The sequence below is a fragment of the Furipterus horrens genome, unplaced genomic scaffold (assembly GCF_987537825.1).
Source record: "Furipterus horrens unplaced genomic scaffold, mFurHor1.1.pri manual_scaffold_6, whole genome shotgun sequence".
Lineage (NCBI taxonomy): Eukaryota > Metazoa > Chordata > Mammalia > Chiroptera > Furipteridae > Furipterus > Furipterus horrens.
Window position 1 is genome coordinate 35,821,570 of NW_028327176.1, and position 11,088 is coordinate 35,832,657.

Genomic DNA, 11,088 nt, shown 5'->3' on the forward strand with positions numbered 1-11,088 from the left:
GAGAGAACACAAAAATATAATCATATCCCTATACTATGGTAGGAACATAAACCTGACACATCCTTTGTAGAGGATAATTTACCAATAAGTATAAAGTTTTACATGCATAACCTTTGGTCCAATAATTTTAATTTCAACAATTTGTTCTCAGTAGTCATCTTAACTAGGCACATAGATTTAGTTACCAAGATGTTAACCTAAGCATTAATTAAAATACTAACAATATGGAACTATCTGAATATCTTTCTAGAAAAAAATAGCAGAATAACCTAAAATGCAACCCACAGACCAAATCCCACCTATCACCTTTTTCACATCTAGCCTGCAAGCTGGGAATAGTTTTGACAATTTTAAATGATTGAAATAAATCAGAAAATAATATTTTATGACAGAAAAATTATATGAAATTCAAGTTTCAGTGTCCATTAACAAAGCTTTACTGTAATACAGCCACACCCACACTCACTGACATTATTTAAGGGTGCTTTCACTCTGTAACAGCAGAGTTAAGTAGTTGCAACAGATTGTATGGCCCCCAATTTGAAAATATATACAAATATTCTCTTTACATAAAATGTTTGCACTTCTCTGGATTAAGTAAACCATGGCCTTAATCATAGCATAGATTTATGTAGCCATTTAAAGCAGTATAGAAAATGATGTACTAGCTTACAAGAAAGCCTAAGAAATTAAATGAGATAGATTATACAAGAGTATATCAAGTTATGAACACATTTTTGTTATTTTAATAATATATAAAATAGAAAAAAGACCAGAAGAATATGTAGTAAAATATTAATAGTTTTTATTTCTAGGTAGTAGGATTATGGGATTTTTAAAAAACTTATCCATACTGCTTACATTTTCTGAAAGAACATATCTTTCAATATTAATAAAATAATATTGTGGCAGACACTCTAAAATAGCCTCAGATTGTATTCACCTCCTGGTAGTCACACTTTGTGTTATCCCCTCCCATTTAGTATTGATGTGACCTGTGACTTGCTTGTAGACAAAGAAGAGAGCAAAGGTTGTCACTTCCATGACTGTTACCTGATAGCGACTTTCACCTTGCTAGAAGACTCTCGCTATTGCTTTCTTGCCTTGCACACTTTGATGAAGCAAGCAGCCATGTTAGAGAGACCCATGTAGCAAGGAATTCAATGTGACCTCTGGCCAATAGCTAGCAAGAAACTGAGGTTCTTGGTCCAATAGACTGCAAGGAACTAACTCTTGTCAACAACCACATGAATCTGGAAGCATATCCTTCTCTGGCCAAGCTATCAGATGAGATCCTAGTCCTTGCTGACACCTTGATGGCAAACTCACCAGAAACTCTGAAGTAAAGGACCCAGCTAATTCGTGTCCAGATATCAGATCAATAGAAATTTGAGATAATAAATGTATTGTTTTAAGGCACTAAAGTTGTGTTACTTTGTTTTGCAGCAATAACTAATACAAATATAAATGTTACCTACATTGAATATAAAGAAACAATAACAGCTGTGAGTAGCTAAGCAATTTCAATTTATTTTTTATTTTTGAGGATAGTGGATATGACATTAGAAAAGTGAACAGATCAAGTTAATGGGTCAGCCAAATTCTGCCCTGTGGATAAACTTAAGGTGCCTGCCAGCAAATATGTGGGCTTCCCCAGATCCTCTAGGGATTCACATTTGAACTCAGAAGATTCTGGAAAGAAGTTCTGACTGTTCAAATCACCCCCTGGATATGCTATTAACTAAGTTTGATAAGAAATGGTCTTTTGACTCCCAGCTCTCTGGAGTTCTGCACCCACCTCCTCTACACCAACCCTCTCTAAAGCCACCCTACTTGAACAATATGCAAAGGAAAGCTATTACAATAAGTAATTTTCTGAAATTGCACCAATATCTAAAACTTTCCAAGGCTCATAATATATAAAAAGAATAATATAAGCATGCCCTCTTACATTTTTTACTAAAAGCCAGTTACTCATTTTTGCCTTGATCAACAGGATAATTACATGTGTAAATCTCCTATTCTGACTCCAAAATTATCTTTAAATAAATTTCATGCAATTTTTATGTCTAACAAGCCATTACATTTATTACTAAAGCAGTAATAGCAGTTTATTAGATTTGTTAAGTGCCCTATTGATCATTGAAGGTCTTTCTCCCTCCTCAAGCAGCTCTTAAATGACAAAAGTCATTGTCCGTCATGATTACTAGGTATTAGTCACAGGTCATAAATAGCCCCTATTTCATGCAGTGGGTCATTAGGGGATTAAAATGGAACAAAATGAATAAACTGCCCTCTAAACCAGTTAAAAGCATATTGTTTAGATTTCTAAATATGCTGGAAAGACAGTCAAAGCGTTGTAAAAACCAACATTGCTTGTATTTTTTCCAAACAGGAACAAAAAAAGCTTAGTTCTGATCTTATATTGCCAAACTGCACCACTAATACTGAATGTAAAAAATTCCTCCTGCTGAGGTTTCCTCCTCTCTGTCTGAATCACACTGAAAATATTTGTGGTTACTTTTTTATAGTAAAACTGCTCCTCCGTGATTTTGAGTTTGTGATGCAAATTATCTTAGGAACCTTTGCAGATGTCGAACTAAAGACAATGAGAACAAAAGTTCAGACTGGCCACAAGGATCAAGTTGATTGTTCTATGGGGGAAAAAAAAGTATTTTATTCCTTTGTCTCACTAGTCTTGCCATCAGTGAAGTCCTCTGGAACCTGGTGGTGGTTTCCACTCTTTATTTCTCTTTATTTTTGTCTATTTTCTGCCCTGCATAGACATCTCTGAAAAGCACAGTCATTATGAGCTGAAGATGATACAAGTATCCTCTTCCTTTTCCCAAATCTCCCAACAATTTATTCACCTAATTTCTATCACATCATACTTTGTATTATAGTCTTTGTGCATGCATATCTTCTTCCTAAGTAATTTTTTTAAGATTTATTTATTTTTAGAGAGAGAAGCAGGGAGGAAGAGAGAGATAGAAACACAGAAACACCAATGCATGGCTGCCTCTCATATGCCCCCAACTGGGGACCTGGCACACAACCCAGGCACGTGCCCTGACTGGGAATTGAACCAGTGAGCACTCAGTCCACTGAGCCACACCAGCCAGGGCTCCTACTAAGTAATTTAAGGCTATCTATCTTCCTTTACAAACTTCATAGCCCTTGTACAAAGTAGGTCCTTTAAAGTATTGGGAAGACCTATAGATTTTTTTTTTGACCTATAGATTTTAAAGACACCAAAAGACACATCAACTCATTGCAACATATGAAATTTAATCGGATGCTGATTGAAACATAATAAATTGTTTAAAAATTGACAAAATGAGGGAAACCTGAATGTTGATTGGATATTTGATAATATTAAGGAATTGTTAAGTGTAATAAATACATTGTGTTTATGTTGTTTTTAAAAGGTGTTTGTGTATATATGTATACAAGGGAAGAAATGGTATAAGAGTTAAAATCTGCTTCATGTTAGTTGGGAAGTGGGTGAGGTTATAACTGAAACAATATTGCCTATAGGTTGAATGGAGTGGTGGGCACTTCCTAATCTTAGGTATTATTACTTTAAAAATCACCCTAATTTAGTAGATTAAAAACAATGACAGCATTTATTTTGCTCACAAATGTGCAATCTATTCCACTTGTCACCTGTGAGAATACCACAAGGCTTGAATCAGTTGTATTCCCAGGAGCATGGATTCTTCCCTCCATAAAAGCAGAAAAAAAAAAAAAATGACAAAAAGAGTCAGAATTAAGTTTTTTCAAAACTGTGAAGATTAACCAAAAGCTTGTAGGAAGCCAGGGTGCATTTATTCAAGAGAAATGGCTGAATCTCAGTAAGATCAGCTAGCTTTATGACTTGCCCTAACCACATCCCACTCTCTAGTTCTGCTGTAACCCTGAGAAATAGTACTCCACATTCCTGGTAAAATCCTCCAGCCTGACCCATCTCATGGTTCCCTGAAACACGTCGCTTGCAAGGATGCCTGTATTTAACCTGACTCAGAGCTCTCCCACTGTGAAAGCATTTCCAGCAAGGGGTGCTTGTCAAAAAAAAAAATTACAGGCAAGGATTTAACTTTGAAGTTGTCTGAAGTAGTGGATAAAACTTTGGCTAATACTAAACTAACCAAAAAGCTTAAAAGAAAAGTCTGGGGAATAACATATCCATACAGACTTTCTAACAGCTCTGACATATACCTGGACCTCTAAGGAATCACACATATATAAAGCTTGTGCATATGCTCAGGGCTGTGTGCATTATCAGGAAAGATCAGAAAGGTTCTAACATCTCATCTCAGCTGATACTCTGCAACAGGAAGTAAAAGCTAATGCAGAGTTGTCATTGCATGGATGAGAGTTGAAAGCGTGCCCCAACATGCTCACAGAGCCAATCAGAAAAGACTAGGAGGCTTACTGCTTCCATGTGGATGTTTATTTTAAAAAATCTCTGTTCAATCATTAGGTGACCACTAAGCTAACCAAGCAGACTTCAGTGGCCACAAATAATAAAAAATACAGACTTTACAAAATTAGATCAGAAAAGTCACTAAACAAACAATTATAAGAAGCAGCAACAAAAACTTTGGGGAGAGTGGAGAGTTTAATTTCCAGAGCCACGTTATATTATTTAAATGCCTAGTTTTCAACAAAATTGAAATTGGCAAAGAAACCAGAAAGTATGGCCTAAAACAGAAAAAAAATAATCAATAGAAATCATCCCAAAGGAAGTACAGATGTTGATATTAACCTTATTAGATAAAGACTTATTGTTTTAAATGTGGTCAAAGAACTAAAAGAAACCATGGCTAAAGAACTAAAGGAAAATATGAGAATATCTCACCAAAAAAGGAATATCATTAAAGGGGAAGGAATCTAAAATAGAACCAAAGAGAAATTCTGAGTTTAAAAGCATAAAAATAAAATGAAAAACTTATTAGAGTTCAATAGCATATTTGAGCTGTCAGAAAAAAGAATCAGGGGGGAAAAAAGAATTGGTGAATTGAATTGGCTGCTCTGAAGAACAGAAAGAAGAAAAGAATGAAGAAAGATAAACAGAGCCTCAGTGACATACAGGACATCATTAAACATAGCAACATACATTTGTATCATATTAGTTTGCTGCTATAACAAAGTATCACACACTGAGTGGCTTGGACAACAGAAATGTATTGTCTCATAGTTCTGGAAGTCAAAAGTCTAATATTAAGGTTCAACAGGGTATGTTCTGTCCAAGGGGAGTGAGGGCAGGCTCTGTTTGAGATTTCTCTCCTTGGCTTATAGATGGCTATATTCTCTCTGTCTCAACACATTGTCTTCCCTATATGTTGGCCTCTATGTCCTAGTTTCCCCCTTTTTATAAGGACTCTGGTCAAGTTAAATTATGTCCCACCCTAGTGACCTCAACTTAACTAATTACATCTGCAACAACCCTATTTCCAAATAAGGCCATATTCTGAGGTACTGGGAGTTAGGATTTCAACATATGAATTTTGGGGACTACAGTTCAACCCATAACAGGTATGAGTTCCAGGAAGAGAGGAAAAAAGGGGCAGAACAAATATTTTAAGAAATAAAAGCCAAAACATTTCCACTTTAATGAAAAATATTAATTACATATCCAGGAAGCTCAACAAACATATAAACTCAAAGAAATCCATACCTGTACACATTATGATCAAACTGTTGAAAAACGAAGATAAAGAGAGAATCTTGAAAGTAGCAAGAGAAGGAACTCATCACATACAAGCAATCCTCAATAATATCAACAACCAATTTCTCATCAGAAACCATGGAGCCAGAAGGCAGTGTGATGACTTATCCAAATTATTGAAGAAGGAAAAGAAAAACCTATTAACAAAGAATTTTAATCTGGCTAAATTATACTTCAAAACTGAAGGGGAAATCAAGTCATTCCAGATAAACAAATACTGTGAGAAATAGTTGCTAGGAGATTTGCTCTACAAGAAATACCAAAGGGAATCCTTCAGGCTGAAATGAATCCTCACAAAGAAACAAAGAGCACTCATAAAGGTAACTACACTGGTAAATATAATAGCGTAAATGTGTGTTGTGTTCGTAATCCTATTTTTCTGTTTAAATAATGAGTAAAATGTTAATTATATATCTGCATTTATGAGCACAGAATGTATACAGATTTAATTTATATGACAATAAAAAATAGAGGAAATGGTGCAAAGTTTTTGTATGATAATAATTTAAGTTACTATTAATCTGAACTAGATTGATATAAATTATAATGCTAATTGTAATCTCCAGGGCAGCCACTAAGGAAATAACTGAAAATATATATAGTAGAAGGAATGACAAGGTAATTTAGATTGTTCACTAGAAAATATCTATTTAATACAAAAAGCAACAAAAAGGTGAAATCAAATAAAAAGTAAACATAAGAATAAAATTTAATAAGATAGTATCCATACAAAGACATGCCCACAAACAGATAAGAATTATCGCCTCATATTTCAAAATAAGCTAAAAGAAATTATGATGCTAGAAGACTAAGAAAAACTTACACCAGAATTAGAAAAACTCAAAAGAAAAGACTGAAGAATTGGCAGAGAAGAAAAAATTAAAAAATAATTTAAAAGGAAAACAATTTCAGAAATAAAAACTAAACCAGAAGAAACAAAAGAGCAAATATACACAATCAATAATACTTTTTCAAAAATAAGAGGAGAGAGAAGATGGAGGAGGAGTGAGGGGAGGCTGCACTTGCTTGGTCCTGAGACTTGTCTGTAGTTTAAGCTAATTGTGGACAGAAAATTTCAGTTAACATCTGGATACCGGCAGGAGTTAAGCCTTGGCACTGCTGGATCAGAGAAGACCGTCTGGGAACAACCTGTCTGAAGGGGGAGGAGAGGCTAGGGGTGGGATGAGATTCTTGAGGAACGCAGGCACAGAAGTGCACTCACCCACTCCCCAACCCTTCCCCTGGGTCGCACGAGAGCGCATGCAAGTGCCCCAGTCCACCCGCCCAGGCACGAAACCAACTCACCAGCTGCCCCCGGCCCGCCCGAACAGGTGCACAACAAACCCACTTGCTGGCGCACAGAGGCCTCCCCCTCCACCAGAAAAGGAGAGCAACCAGTCTGCCTTGGACCTGCCCACCCCTGGCCTGCGCGAGGGAGTGCACTTGCCCCTGGCTGAGGCCAAAGGAGGGTGAAGTGAACTAGAGGCACTTTTTAATAAGTTTTGGGCACTTGCTCTCAAGAAAAAACTGGGAAAGCAGCAGACTAGGTCCTAGTATAGAATCATCCCCAGTGCTATGGGAGAAATCACTTAAGCAGACTGCTCCCCTCCAAGTGGCATCAGCTAGAGGCAGCAGCTCAACAACTGTATACAAGAGGGTCACACCACAAAGGCAGAAAATGAAAGCAGATCAATCTAAAAAGCAGAAACAAGACCAGTGCCCAAAATGGGGAGGCATAATAACACTCCACCAAAACGAAAGGAGGAATTCCCAGAAGGAGGGATAGATGAAATAGAAGCAAGCAAACTATCAATCATGGAATTCAAAACAATAGTAATGAGGAAGCTCAATAAACTCGACAAACTCAAAGAAAACCACAACAAGCTCAAGTGAAACTACAAAGAACTCCAGGGAAGGTACAAAAAACTTACTGAGAACTACACCAGCATAAAAAAGGACATAAAACCAGGAAGAAATGAAGAATACAATTTCTGAACTAAAGAACACAGTAGAATCTATCAAAAGCAGGCTAAACGAAGTAGAGGATCGGATCAGCAACGTAGAAAAAATTCCCAAATAATGCAACAAAATGAAAAAATACTGAAAAAGAATGAAGAGGGTTTAAGAGAATTGCAGGGCAACATGAAACGAAAAAATATCCATATCATAGGGATAAAAGAAGGAAAAGAAGAGGAGCATGGGATAGAAAACCTGACTGAAAAATTAATGACAGAAAATTTTCCTAACTTGATGACAGAAAAAGTCATGCAAGTCCAGGAAGCACAGAGGGTCCCAATGAAGATGAACCCAAAAAGGCCCACTCCAAGGCATATCATAATTAAAATGGCAACATTCAAAGACAAAGAGAGAATCCCAAAGGCAGCAAGAGAAAAAGAGTAAATAACATACAAGGGAGCTCCGATAAGACTATCAACTGATTTCTCAATAGCAACACTACAAGCCAGAAGGGAATGGCAAAAAATATTTCAAACTATGAAAAACAAAGGTCGACAACCAAGACTACTCTACCCAGCAAGGCTTTCTTTCAAAATGGAAGGTGAAATAAGGAGTTTTCTAGACAAAGGTAGGCTAAAAGAATACATCTCCACCAAACCAGCATTGGAAGAGATACTAAAGGGAATGCTGTAAGAAAAAGAAGAAAAAGAGAAAGGGAGAGGAGCACAGGTACAAAAGGAAATGAATAAATACCTGTCAATGATAATTTTAAATGTAAATGGATTAAATGCTCCAATCAAAAGACATAGGGTAGCAAAATAGATATGAAAATAAGACCCACATATATGCTGTCTACAAGACACACACCTCAAAACAAAAGATTTACACAAACTGAAAGTGAAGGGATGGAAAAAAGTATTCCAAGCAAATGGACATGAAAAAAGCTGGGGTAGCAATACTTATATCAGACAAAACAGATTTCACAACAAAGAAGGGCATTTTATAATACTTAAGGGAACAATCCATCAAGAAGATATAAGCCTGGTAAACATATATGCACCCAACATAGGTGCACCCAAATATATAAGAAAAATCTTGGAAGACTACAAGGATATCAACAGCAGCACACTCATAGTAGAGGATTTTAACACCCCATTGTCAAAAATAGACAGATCTTCAAAGCAAAGAAACACCAAGGATATAGAGGCATTGAACAACAATCTAGATCAAACGGACTTAACTGATATATATAGAACTTTTCACTCCAAGAAAGCAAAATATACATTCTTTTCAAATGCACACGGGACATTTTCAAAGCCAGACCACATGGTAGGACACAAAACAAGCCTCAACAAATTCATAAAAATTGAAATTATATCAAGCATCTTCTCAGGTCACAATGCCTTGAAACTAGAAATCAACCTCCAGGAAAAAACTCAAAGACATTCAAACTCATGGAGAATGAATAACATGCTATTAAATAACGAATGGGTTAACAATGACATCAAGAAAGAAATCAGGAAGTTTCTGGAAATGAATGACACTGAGCACACAGGAGCCCAAAACCTATGGGACACAGCAAAAGCAGTCCTGAGAGGAAAGTTCATAGCAATACAGGCATACCTGAAAAGGATAGAAGAATCTCTGATAAATCTAACCCTACAGCTACAAGAACTAGAACAACAACAACAAACAAAGCCCAGAGCGAGTAGAAGGAAGGAGATCATCAAGATCAGAGCAGAATTAAATGACATAGAGACTAAACAAACAATTCAAAAGATCAACAAAAGTAGGAGCTCGTTCTTTGAAAAGATAAACAAAATCAACCAACCTTTACCAGGCTCATCAAGAAAAAGAGAGAGAGGACCCAAGTAAACAAAATCAGAAACTAAAGAGGATAAATCACAACCATTATCACAGAAATACAAAGGATTGTAAGAAATTACTACAAACAACTATATGGCAAGAAACTTGACAACCTAGATGAAATGGATAAATTTCTAGGAACATATAATCTTCCAAAATGAATCAAGAAGCAGAAAGCCTGAACAGACTGATAACAAAGAGTGAAATTGAAACAGTAGTAAAAAAAACTCCCAGCACACAAAAGCCCTGGACTGGATGGCTTCACAAGTGAATTTTACAAAACATTTAGGGAAGCACTAACGCCTACCCTTCTCAAACTATTCCAAAAAATCCAAGAAAAGGGAAGACTCCCAAATTATTTCTATGAAGCCAGTATTACCCTAATGCCAAAACCAGGTCAAGACACAACAAAAAAAGAAAACTACAAGCCAATATTACCAATGAACATAGATGCTAAAATCTTCAACAAAAAATTGGCAAAATGGATCCAGTAACACATTAAAAAGATCATACACCACGATCAAGTGGGATTCATCCCAGGGATGCAAGGATAGTTTAATATTCACAAATCAATAAATGTAATACATTACCTAAACAAAATGAAAGATAAAAACCTCATGATCATATCAATAGATGCAGAAAAGGCATTTGATAAAGTACAACACACATTTATGATGAAAACACTCAGTGAACTGGGAATAGAGGGAGCATACCTCAACATAATAAAGGCCATATAGGAGAAATGTGAAGCCAACATCATATACTCAATAGGCAAAAACTAAAAGCATTCCCCCTGAGATCAGGAACAAGACAAGGATGTCCACTCTCTCCACTCCTATTCAACAGAGTCTTGGAAGTTCTAGCCACAATAATCACACAAGAAAAAGATATAAAAGGGATCCAATTTGGAAAAGAAGAAGTAAAACTGTCATTATTTACAGATGACATGATAGTGTACATAGAAAACCTTATACACTCCACGAAAAAACTACTCAACCTAATAAGTGAATTAGGCAAAATAGCAGGGTACAAAGTCAATATTCAAAAATCAAAGGCATTTCTGTACACCAACAATAAAATATCAGAGATAAAAACCAGAAAAAAAATCCCATTTACTATAGCAACAAGAAAAATAAAGTACCTAGGAATAAATTTAACCAAAGAGATAAAAGACCTGTACTCAGAAAACTACATAACACTGAAGAAAGAAATTAAGGAAGACAGAAATAAATGGAAGCATATACCATATTCATGGATGGGAAGAATCAACATCATTAAAATGTCCATATTACCCAAAGCAATTTATAGATTCAATGCAATCTCTATTAAAATACCAGTGACGTATTTCACAGACCTAGAACAAATACTTCGAAATTTTATATGGAACCAAAAAAGATCCTGAATAGCCACAGGAATCTTGAGACAGAAGAACACAATAGGAGGAATCACAATACCTGACATCAAACCATACTACAAGGCCACTGTAATCAAAACAGCCTGGTACTGGCATAAGAACAGACATATAGATCAATGGA